The sequence below is a fragment of the Schistocerca serialis genome, chromosome 2 (genome assembly GCF_023864345.2).
Source record: "Schistocerca serialis cubense isolate TAMUIC-IGC-003099 chromosome 2, iqSchSeri2.2, whole genome shotgun sequence".
NCBI classification, from domain to species: domain Eukaryota; kingdom Metazoa; phylum Arthropoda; class Insecta; order Orthoptera; family Acrididae; genus Schistocerca; species Schistocerca serialis.
The window spans coordinates 50,655,898-50,668,970 of record NC_064639.1 but is presented as its reverse complement, the minus strand read 5'-3'; positions in this window follow the sequence as shown (position 1 = coordinate 50,668,970).

Genomic DNA, 13,073 nt, shown 5'->3' with positions numbered 1-13,073 from the left:
TCTATGTCCGCTCCACTGCTCCTCTTCCTTATGACTTCATCTCACACATTGATCACACCTTCTCCACCTATGTGATTGCCGCCGACCTCAACGTCCATAGCCGCACTCCTGCTGCCCTTCGGCGGTGGCATCAGTTCCTCTCCACAATCCAGGGTGACCTTGTTCCCATTCCCCAGCACACCCGACCCGAAAGTAACACCACCCCCGATGTTGTCATTGCCTCCGCCAACCTCCTTGGGCGTATCACTGTCGCCGTCCTTGACCCCACAGGTAGCGATCACCTCCCTGTCCTTCTCACCATAACGTCTGCAAACCGCCCCCCTCCAGCTCCGCAACCTGCACCCCCTCCCAAGGTCGTCCATGACTATCGCCGTGCCAACTGGGCTGCCTACCGGGACTCCATCTCCACCCAGGTCGAAAGCCACCCTCTTACCTATCGCCATCCTGACGACATCATCCGCGCCTCGTCCTTCCTTCAGACGGTAATTACTGACGCCGTGGAGGCCCATGTTCCTACTAAAACCAGCCCTCCGCGGGCTGTCCTCCTCCTCCGTGAATCCCGCCGCCTCTATCGCTCCTTCCTCCGCACTCGTGACAGGGATACACTCCAACGCCACCGGCAAATACAGCGACACGTACGGAACCTTATTACAGCAACGAAACGCCGGGACTGGCGCCAGACCTGCACACGACTCAATGCCACCCTCCCTATCAACTCCTCCAAGTACTGGTCTGCCTTCCATCGTCTTACTGGTTCCCTTTCCGCTCCCCACTACCCCCTTCTCCATAACGATCGCCCCCTTCCAGACAACTTCAGTAAGGCCAACCACTTCGCTTCCCACCTTTCCGAGGTCTTCTCCATCCCCGATGATCCCCACTTTGATTATTCTCTTTTCCCCACCGTCATGGAACGTGCTGATACCTCAGTCGCTCCACTTGCTCCTAGTCTCCAGTACTTGGGGCAGTTGCCCCCCTCGGACGTCAACACTCCCATCACAGCACAAGACATTAAACTTCTCCTCCAGTCCAAACGCAACACGGCCCCTGGTCACGACTGTGTCACCTACCGTCACCTTCGAGAAAGCCCCTATTCCTTCCTAACTGTCCTCGCCCATCTCTATAATGTCATCCTCTCTACTGGCTTCTACCCTGACCTGTGGAAGACCTCCCGCGTCCTCCTCTTCCTCAAACCCAACAAACCCCCTTCTGCCGCCTCTTCCTATCGTCCCATCTGCCTCACCTCCGTCTTCAGTAAGGTCCTTGAATCCATCCTCTCCCACCGTATCCATCGGCACCTTGCTCAACACCACCTCCTCCCCCTTACCCAGTGTGGCTTCCGACCCTCCTTCTCTGCTGATGACCAACTCCTCAACCTTGTTCACCTTCTGTCCCTCCAGCTCAACTCCCGTCGCTCCGCCATTTTTGTTTCCCTTGACCTCCAAAATGCCTATGACCGTGTATGGCATCCCGGTCTCCTCTTTAAACTCCAAACCTACGCCCTGCCTATCAATTTTGTCCGTCTGGTCGCTTCCTTCCTCTCGCACCGTCCTTCCTATGTCGCCCTCCACAACACCAACTCCCGTATCTTTTATCCCACGGCTGGCGTCCCCCAGGGTTCTGTCCTCTCCCCTCTCCTTTATTTCTTGTATACAGCTGATATGCCCAAGCCACCCCCACCAGTTCACCTTCTCCAATATGCTGATGACACCGCCTTCCTGGCTCTCTATCCTACCCTTCAAAGGTCTCAACGTACCCTCCAAACCCACCTTAACCAGTTCACCACTTGGTGTAACCAGTGGCTCCTCCGTCTCAACCCCTCCAAAACCCAGGCAATCGTCATAGGCCGTACCACTCGCTCCTTTCGCCTCCAAGATTTCTACCTCACCCTTTATGGTCGTCCTATCCAACTCACCCCCACCCTGAAATACCTTGGCCTCACCCTTGACCGACACCTCACCTGGACCCCTCATCTCCTGACGATCCAGCAGAAAGCCCATTCCCGCCTCCGCCTGCTGAAACTCCTGTCCGGCCAGACATGGGGATTGCATCCTTCTACCATCCTCCACACCTACAAATCCCTCATCCGTCCTATCCTCTGTTATGCCAGCGTCGCCTGGATCTCCGCCCCCACCCGCTTTTACAAGGCTCTCCAAATCCTTGAACGCCATGCGCTCCGCCTTGCCTTCCGTATCCGCCTTCCTTCCCCCACACGGCTCCTGTATGAACTGATCCCCTTCCCCCACCTCCTCTTGTTCCTCCAACATCTCCGCATCCTTTACATTGTTCGCAGGGTTGATCCCCCCCACCCTCTGGTTTCCTCCTTCCTCTCCACCCCCCGCCCGTTGCCGCGCCTCTATCGCTGTATCCCTCCCTCTCTCCACCTCCACACCCTCCATCTCCTTCATCAGGGCAATTTCCAACGCCTCCCCCTCCCGGATGACGAACTTCGCCGTGACATATACCCTTCCTTCCAACTATAACCCGGCCTTGTTCCCCCCCCCCCCCCTCCCCAGGGCCCCCTTCTCCTCTTTCCTCCTTCTCCCAGAGCGGATTTTCCTCCATCCCCCCCTCCCCTGAGACCCTGCACCCCATACTTGCCTCTCTCCTTCCCACATCCCTCCCTACCTGGCCCTCTTCCGAGCGCCCCCCATTTCCCCTCCCCCATCTCTTCCCCTCCCTCCCTTCTTCAGGTCTCCCTCATCTCCTTGAACCTGGCAGATCCTCTGTATTGATCAACATCAGTGTGCCACGTCAGTGTTGTGTTTCGTGCCTTTCTCGTGTGCGTCAAGAGGTGTGATTTTAATTGTGTGCTGCCTTGAGGTTTGCCGTCAGTGCTACGCTGTGTGCTATGCCAGCCGTCAACACCTTTATGCTGCAGTCATACTGTGCCTTGTGCTCTTTTAATCGTCGCAGTGTGTGGCTTTTTGTGTGTGCTACTTTTAAACAGTTTTTTATCTCCATTTTACAGTCACCCCGTTTTTTGTATATTGCCTTCCATGATGTTCTCCCTTTTTATATCTATGTTCGCCTTCTTCTCTCCTTTGCTGTTTTTAAATGTCTTCTATTGTTTTGTTCTATGTCTTTCGGCTGAAGAGCAGCGCATATGCTGCTGCCAGCCCGCCCCGATAGGGGAATTGAAATACAATAAAGAAAAAAAAAAAAAAAAAAAAAAAAAAAAAAAAAAAAAAAACTTTCGTTGATATGGCTTTTCTAATGAATGTGTCTTTCTATTCAGGAAATGTACTTCTGATGAAGGTATATTTATATGTACCGAAACCTTGGTCAAGCATTTTAATAAAAAAATTCTATCCTGCAACTGTTTTTGGCTGCCATCCTTTATTGTGAAGAATTTTAACAGTTGCTGCTGCAGCCATGTTTAAAATCTTGAAGCTCTGCAAGTATTTCTGTTTTCTCGTCTACAACAGAAATATCTTCACTCTCGATAAGTGTAACTTCACTATTTCCTGGGTGTTCAGAAGGTTGCTGCTTTAACTGAATCTGGCAAACACTATGTATGTGCTTGCACATATTCCATTTGATGGTATAGTCGATACATGTACAAGAATACCTATGAATGCAAGCCCTACATTTAATGCACATCAATCTGCAGTTGCACTGAAAGTCATTATCATTTACAAAATAATCTGTTGACCTTGAAGAAGAACGCACTTTCCAACCAGAAAACTCCATAGTAATGAAGTCTTCCTTAATATTACTCCCTGATTTATGCCTAAGGTGAATGTCCTTAAGTTTACTCGTCAGTTTACCTTTATTTAGCACAATAAGCCTGTCAAACAGCTTGTGCTTCACAAATGACATCAATGCAAAAATAGCTTTGTCTAAACGTCTGACACATTTACTATCTAGATATATATATTTAATAGTGCGATGCATTCTTTCTGTATGCATGTTGGTATTGATTCCAGCATTCAGTCTATGGGAATATGCCCAACAATTTGCATTCCCAACATAGTTGTCTCGGAAGTATGTGGCAAACTGAACTGTATCAGGATCACATTCCAATCTCTCTAGCACAATATTTAACATCTCATCAAATCAATCTACATCCTGCTTATATTCTTCCTCCAACATCTATCAACATGCCATGTACAATAAAGTCGCATAGATGGAGCTGCCATGACATCATTCCATGCAATAAAGAAAGACTCGGCCAAATCCGACATGAAAACATTTGGCGAAATTGAGCCAACCTGCCTCTTTATATGCTGGAAAAATATGGACAGCATCTGGGAGTCATTCCTGTTAGATATTAGAAACGCGCATGGAAACCCTTGTCTCAGATCGTCTAGCACTATTACAGTTATAAGTTCAAAATTATATTCATTAAGACAATGTGTCCCATGAACACAAACGCAGTCGTTCCCATATTTCTTTAATATCTTGCCTTGAGCATTGTTCATAATTATCAATGAAAAATCAGAGCGCTTTAATTGTGGGTACGAATCAAGGACTACATCCTGTTGTTTATAGAAAAGCACACAAGGACTGTCTCCATCATTTACTTCATTTACCCATGCTTCTACACTTATTGCATCATTATGGTGTCTTATTGACTTGAAGGACAAATTATACGATTGGTCTATATTATGTAGATCCTGTCTCGTAATCAAATGTATCCTTTCCAAGTTCGAATCTACAACTGTATCTCGAATTTTGTCTAATATGACAGAAATGGTATGCCACTTGCTATATCTGCAGCAATACTCTCCCTTTCTCTTTTTGTTAGTTGCAGATGACATAACTCGGATTTGTGGCCAACATGGGTTGAAACATATTTCACACAGCAGGTTCCATTGTTTTTCATATCTACTCTCATCTTAGCAGGGCACAGTGCATCAATCTTACTACTACCCTGCAATTTAAGACATCGCACGTTTTTTCCTCTAGACACAAACTCAACAGACCGGTGACAAATATAAGAAACAACTTCTGAATCAACCTTAGCATGGAAACCACGACGTTTGACGAACTTTGAGAGCGTTGTCTGCTCAGTTTCCTCCTTGCACTTCTGAAATTCATCAAAGGCGCTAAAATGTAATACTTCACATTTCACATCTACTTCATGTGCCGACTGTAAATGTTCAAACAGGCACTTTTCAGAAGTACTTCTTTCATTACACAGGGCGCACACAAACAATTTTTTCTGCTCTATTTGCAGTCCATGAACCTCCAACAGGCATCTATTCAAATTTCCTTTTTTAGGATAGACCTTCTAGCACACATGACACTGAAAAATCATGTTGAACACAACAAAATTTCACTGCTTACACGGACAACTCCACAGCACAAAGCAATAGTAAGGGAAAAATACAGTTCCATATTTTATACGCATTTGCTGACTGCACGTGCGTGTAAACGTTCGAAAGATAAAACTGTCTACGCCACGGCTCCTTCGAAACGAAGCAATCCTATTGGATATTGCTACCCTGAAATGCTATTGGTTATTTACGTTTCGAGCCGAGCTCTCTCTATAGGTTTCTGCAGCTACCGGCCCGCTCCGGGCGCATTCTTTAGCGCTGCGACCCCCGACCAGTTCGACTCGTCAGTGCATCTCGCAACATTACAGACCACATTTTTTTACCTGTCAGTGAAGCAACACGAAACGTACTCACCAGTCCCAAGACAGATTCAATTTTAATCTTACAAAATTATCAAGAATTTTAAAAATATTGTCTCGTTGTATGTTCTGACAACTGCTTATATCCTGGAATTTCGTCAGCGTGAAGGGGTCTTCTGGGGCACATTTGAATGTGGCACTTGAATACGATTTTATAAACGATGTATGTCTTTGTTAGGCTTGATATCGCTGACTGTGTAAGACCACAGACCCAGAGATTATTGCGTTGGAGTAAGAGAGCGCGGGCGCTTAGTTGTAGGTAGCTGTCTGTGAGCGAAAGACGATGGAGTAGGCAGTTTTTGTGGTGTGCTGTGTGAAGCCATCAAGTGTTAAATTAATTTAGGTATGCCAGTATTGTTGAACTTGGAACCAGAAGTCTTCATCCAAGCAAAGTAAAGATGTTAAATAATTATGATCTATGTTTTTGCCAGCGCGTCAATATAGATGAGTTGGCTGATAATTTGTAATTGTTGAGGAACCCCAGACTGTACGCAAATTATTTTGATAAAAACTCTAGTTAGATATTTCACTTTTGCAATGCTTCTAAGAATTGTTAACAGAGCTATATGTAATTTGATATAAAATGTAGACTGGCAATGGCAAGGATATCGTTTCTGAAGAAGAGAAATTTGTTAACATCGAGTATAGATTTAAGTGTCAGGAAGTCGTTTCTGAAAGTATTTGTATGGAGTGTAGCCATGTATGGAAGTGAAACATGGACGATAACCAGTTTGGACAAGAAGAGAATAGAAGCTTTCGAAATGTGGTGCTACAGAAGAATGCTGAAGATAAGGTGGGTAGATCACGTAACTAATGAGGAGGTATTGAATAGGATTGGGGAGAAGAGAAGTTTGTGGCACAACTTGAGTAGAAGAAGGGATCGGTTGGTAGGATATGTTTTGAGGCATCAAGGGATCACAAATTTAGCATTGGAGGGCAGCGTGGAGGGTAAAAATCGTAGAGGGAGACCAAGAGATCAGTACAAAAAGCAGATTCAGAAGGATTTAGGTTGCAGTAGGTACTGGGAGATGAAGAAGCTTGCACAGGATAGAGTAGCATGGAGAGCTGCATCAAACCAATCTCAGGACTGAAGACCACAACAACAACAACATGTAATTTGATGATTTGCATTTATGTAGGATCAGTGAAGTTAGATAATACTTGCTGTTTAACCCTCATCGTTTGTGAATCAGTTGTTAGTAATGTAACTTCAATTGTCAGATGAATCTGAAAAGACAAACTTAACTTGCAATACAATTTTGTTAGAAAACTCAGTGCTAGTAACTCAACATAATTAATACCGCCTCCCGGTCCAGGGCATATATTTTTTCAAAGAAGTTGGATCTTTCTCAAATGTTTTCACTTATCAGCCAAAAGAATTTCATGTACATTTCAAAGTACAACGGCCAGCATCGCACGCCGCTGAGCTTGTACCTAGCATATTTTTTGTATGAGACCAGAATATATCGCGTTACTCCGTTGCTGCTTTAGAGGTAAGAAAATTTAATTTATTTGTTATGTGCACAGGGCCAGAGGATTCAGTGCCTGAGGGGCTGAGTGTATTTTGCAGTGACTGTACTTCTTTATTGGTATTGGGAGTTGCATTGTCAATCAATTCGCGTAAAGTTTTTGCTAACAATAACACAGAGTAAGTACACAACTTGCACTTACAACACGCTACACGACAATTCGAGTTTTGTATCCATTCCACAATTCAGACGTTCATTCAGCGTAATAAGAAACTTAAAATTTTTAAAGAACGTTATAAGCTATATCACATTTTGACGTCAGAACACTGAACAGCTATAAGTAGCTCAAAATCATTAAATACACCCATCTATTCATTGATTCGAATCACAAATTCTTATCCTTCTTAATATTTGCTACTATTTGTACAACAGATTCTTGTCCCATATCATGAATTCTACTCTTGCATTTGTGTCAAAATTTAGAATTGTTTTATTTAAGCGGAATTTTTGTGTAACATTTCATCTGCTATAATCAAAGAACGAGGAATAATAAGAGATTCATTGCAGTACATGATGATTTATTTATGCAACAAGCAACCCTAACTCATATGATATCTCTGGTGCCACCTTTGTTTATTTTGTAAAGTTATGTTTTACGTTTGAGTTTTTATCTACATTTCCTGCTTTGCACCTGAAAAATTCGAATGACTTGTCTTTATAATCGCTGTGATACGTTACAAAGTGTCTGTGAATTGGGGATGTTTTCATAGAATTGTTCGACAGAGCCTGGTTGCAAATGGAGCTGAGGGGATGAGGCTTAAACATATTTGGTACGAATCCACATTTCTCGGAGTTTTCGACTTGCTCGTAGGACGCAGATGGTGCAGCTTCAAGTTCAGCTTCAACACTATTTTCTTTTCTGTTCCTTCTTGGAACACGCGTTGTCGCACTTTTCGCTGGCGCTGGTTCAACACTGCTGCCGCTACCACATGTTGCACGGATTTTACGTTTCCTCTTATAACTAATTTGTCCATCTTACAACAAAAGTTAGAATAAGTTGTCCGCTACCACAGTAACAAAAAGAAATTCAAAGAAGGTAATCTGAAAATCAGTTCACAAACGCAAACAATGAGTTGTGCGACTTTGAGTAAAGAAAACGATCCTGAACGTAGCAGTCACGAAAATATACTGAATACTGAAAGACTGTGATGAGTTGGTAACGTACATTCGCAAACACTGTTACTGTTGTTTACAACTGAAACAAATAATACAAATGATCAGCGAGCGCACTTGAAGATATCATTGATGGTCAGCTCAGTGTAGTAAGCAAAATGGATTATTGGATAGAGGATACTTCAGATCATTCTACCTGAAATATTTTTAGTTATTTGTGATCATTCAAGACACATATTATACTGATTATGCGTATTCACTAAGAAGTCTTCGTTTTACCGCTGAGGAACCCATACCATAGGTTGAACGCCATTTTAGTAGAGCCCAACCAAAGTTCGAGGATGGATCCTGTAACAGATCGTTCGAGGCTGCACAGTAAAACAAGAGGAGAGGGGTGACATAGACAGCAGGATCTGATGTCCAACCAGTAGTTAGGGATATAAAACCACATGCTAGTACACCCGGATACAGGAGTACAAATGTCACATTTCGTCAGTTACTCCGTGTGATGAAACTGATGTACGCAAAATAGCACCAGATCAAAGAAAATGGAAGCCAAGATAGCGGAAAAAGAAGTTGAACAAACGCAGGAAGGCGTCCCAACTGTGGTAGAGGGTATGTAGGTTCGAACCACGGTAGCAGAGCATAAAATATGTAGCATGGATCAGCAACTACAAGAAGGGTCGAGAATTGTTGTCCTGTGTGCGGCTCCGGTCGAAGATTTCGAGTGGCACTGTGAGGAAGCGAAGTTTAATAGCCTAAAAATTTAAAAAAGGAGGATTTGAACGCCTTAAAGTATTTGGGGACCATTTTAAGAGGAATGTACTAGTAAGCTTCAGCAAATAGAAGAAAGTGTGAAGTAGTATAATGAAGCATAATTGACAGTTCAGGGTGAACAATGAGAAATCCGAATTACGACATTCTTCAATGAATGTTAAACTTGAAGTATCTATGTTGGAATACGTGACCATCTACACTCGTAACACACTCTGGGATGTACGGATGAAGTCGAAACATTTATAATCGTGCATACACGGGAACATGAAGTACAAGTTTCCAGAGTTCGTTAAAGTAATGACATTTCTCACCTTTGAACAAATATTTATTTATGCAATAGTTCTCTTTTACAAAACAACCACTTTCGTATATCTATTGACAAAATATTACACCTCAGCATTTAAATAAACTTGATTCTCTAACTAGTTCAGTAATGGCTGCAGGGCAACTATACAACAAGGTACGCCACGACAACACGTCTTTCTATTCCAGTATCTCAAGCCATGGTGGAAAGTATTATTAATCCAGTGTCAAGGATGCTATATCAGGAAACAGTATATTCTCGCAGTCATTCTATTTCGATGTCGCATATATGTCAATTCTTATGCGTGCATGACATTTTCGTTCAGTTCTTGTCTGATAGAATACGCAATCAACACGGAAGAGGCACAAATCCCTGATCAAAATTTATCTTGTTATCTATCGGTTTACGCAATTATGCGATGTCCTCGCGGAAGCGAGATTTATGATACGAACAGATGTCGCTTCTACTACGGAGGATTTATAAGATAGGAGTGGTTTCATTATCAAATGCTGCGAAGAACACAGTAGCAACAGATACCATTACTGATGGTAGCATATAACAACAAGCTTCTGCTCAGTAACTTTTACCATACACAGTGCTTGGGTACAATAGAACGACCAGTTTTTCCATAGCAATTTAACTTTAAGGTCTCCCATTTGTGCAAGTCTCACCGGAAACTATGGAAAACTCTGACAAAGAAGCGTCAACCTTATGCTTGCCTGACTCCTAATAAACTAACGTCATATGAATTTACAAGATACTTAGTGGAGTTGATATGCTTAAACGGTTGATAACCCACATGCGTTTTAAACTGAAAGAGTAGTTCACTTTGAAATCAGGCACGAAAATATCGGCATTTCACTACAATAATTGTTGTTTGCGTAATCAGATAAGTTTCTATAGTACACCTCAGTATCCATTCTCTTATACTATGAGAGTTGGGTGTAATTAAGAACGTTCAAAATACGATTCTTGAACTCATCGGTGAGACCAGACGGCGCCGTCGGCGGAAGTCCACCAATGTTGGGAACGGGAGTTGAAGATCTAGAAGGCGGAAGACGGGAAGTCCTTCTTCGTAGAGAAGCAAGTCGACGGAACAGCAATTGGATTAATCATCAAATCTCGGAATTTTGTGGAGTTGGATGCATGTAGGTAACAAACGTGTGTTAGACCAAATTAGTGAAACAGTTCCTGAAAAGGATACGAAAACGTAGTTCACAAATGATAATAGATCTGAATATTGTCAGAAGTCGATTCAGTTTTTACATCACCACTATCACATTAGCAGTGCCAGAGTATTTTGCGCTCAAATATCACAGATTTTTCACGGTACATTGACACCTTTTCACGGATCACAAGAGTTAACACCTCATCCAACGTTTCCCGCATTCGACTGGCATATTGACAGTATATACGTTTCGTATACTTGCGCTTTCTTCTGATTTATGTCATTTCATATTTTAATTGAAGGTTCACATCGTCCTGTAAACACTGGCACTGTTTCTCTTGAAGTTCGTATCGGTTTGAGTCATGACTATCCTCAATATTGACGATTATGGCACAGATATTTAAAAACATTACTCTCTCCCATATTCCATTGAAGTCTGATCACATATTCCGAATCGGGAGATTTTATTATGCATGAGAATTTATGTCTTGGCTAAGTATGAGCTAAAAGCTGGAATACATAAAAATACTCTCAGCACAGATACGAACATATCATGTGTGTGAGCAAGAACTCTTGCCAAATTAATTGAAATCTTCACTTTTAAGGGAAGAAATAAGAAATGGCAACTATTGTAATATGGTCCATTTGTAATACTAAGAATTCCACATCCTGCATCTTATTTATCAAGCTATCCAGGAACAGGCCGAATAAAAGGCTTGTAGCCATATCAGGATATAAAGTGGTTCTTGTCCTGAGTAGATGAATGATAAATCTCGGATGAAGTGCAAATATAAAGATATTTTCTTGTTAATTGTAGCTTTTAGTAGATGTTTTATGTATGTTTTCTTTGTAGTCTTTGTGTCCTCAACTGCTCAAGAAACCCGAGGACAATTTCTGATTTGAATGTATTTATGTGACTATGTGTACTAATTTTCCTGCAGAGATGAGAGTTTATAGTAGTCATATGTTCTTTTTAGTAAGTGAGTGATGGTTTATGTGTGTGTATGTGTGTATGTGTTAAGTTTCTATTTTTGAGCAAGGATTGCCAGATTAGTTACACTCAGAGATGGTGTATTCCCGCGCCCGGGTTCCCAGGTTCGATTCCCGGCGGTGTCAGGGATTTTCTCTGCCTCGTGATGACTGGATGTTGTGTGATGTCCTTAGGTTAGTTAGGTTTAAGTAGTTCTAAGTTCTAGGGGACTGATGACCATAGATGTTAAGTCCCATAGTGCTCAGAGCCATTTGAGCCATTTAGAGATGGTGTATCAAACAGCTTCGGTTCCGTGGACTGTAGACAAAACCAAATTGAAATGTGATAATTTTATGCCGAAAGTGTGTCGTGTAATCAGATTAGCTTGTTTTTTTCTTCTTTTTTCCCGCTATGAAAGATTAAATTGTATCAATAGGGCGACTGATACAAGGATTTATAATGAGAACTGTTGGCTAAAATCCACTTTCTTGTGCGCTTTCATTATTCTCTCTGTGGTTAGGTGTCCTCAGTCCGTTCGTGGATAGCCTAATAAGTAAGCTCAAGGATGTGGCATTCTTAGTATTACAAATAGACGAACATACTATAGATGCCACTTCTTATTTCTCCTCCTCAAGAGCGACGATTTCAAATAAGTCTGGAAGAGTGCTTGCTCACCCATATTGCGTGTCTGCATATGTCTGTTTCCAAACTTGAGCTTATTCAGTGCGACTGACTAATGCTTGTTGTACATTTTCAACTTCTCGCGGCGTAATTAATATCCCATTAAATTTCGGGCATGCAACCGTGATAATAAAATTTCTTCCACTGATATTTCGCCCGCGTTTCGTCCGACCATCCTCAGAGTGAGTTGCAAGACTGACGACGAGGTGCCAAGCGCTGCCCCAGATGATCCACCGCGGCGGTACTCTGATGCGGGTCGCAGAGGCCGGTCGGCGGCAAAGGGACACGCCTATGGCGAAGGCGTACCAGACATTCGATTCCCTTATGGATGCCTGTTTGGCGGCGGTGACACCATGACAACTTCTCTGCAATTTAATTATCCAAAGAGCCGGATTACAAGATTTGCCCAAATTATAATCATTGTCTCTATTTATTAAATTACTAGCTAATCTAATCTCCATAGCTTCCTTTAAGACAGAATCCCAAACGGAAGAGATGGATGTTAATGTCTTCACATCACTGTATTTTATGGAATGCCCTGTATTTATACAATGTTCGTCCACAGCTGCCGTGTCTGGTGTGTTATGCGTGTGTGTCTATGATGAACTTATTTATTGCAGCTTAGCAACATCTGACTAACCAATTACGTCACAAATTAATTGGACAGGATGATCGTAAGCAGTGAGGTAGAAATCATGTGGACAGAAGCTGCAGATAGTCCATCCTATGATTATTGCCTGCACCTCGAAAATTTTAATCTTGAAGCACGATTATTTGCTCCAGGAGGTAACCTGTTGGGATGAAGTTGAGGAATCAGTGGGATTTCTGAAAGGTGGCCTATGGAGGTCGGGAGGCAGTGTTGTAGGGGTACTGGCGAAGGCAGATAGGAAGGA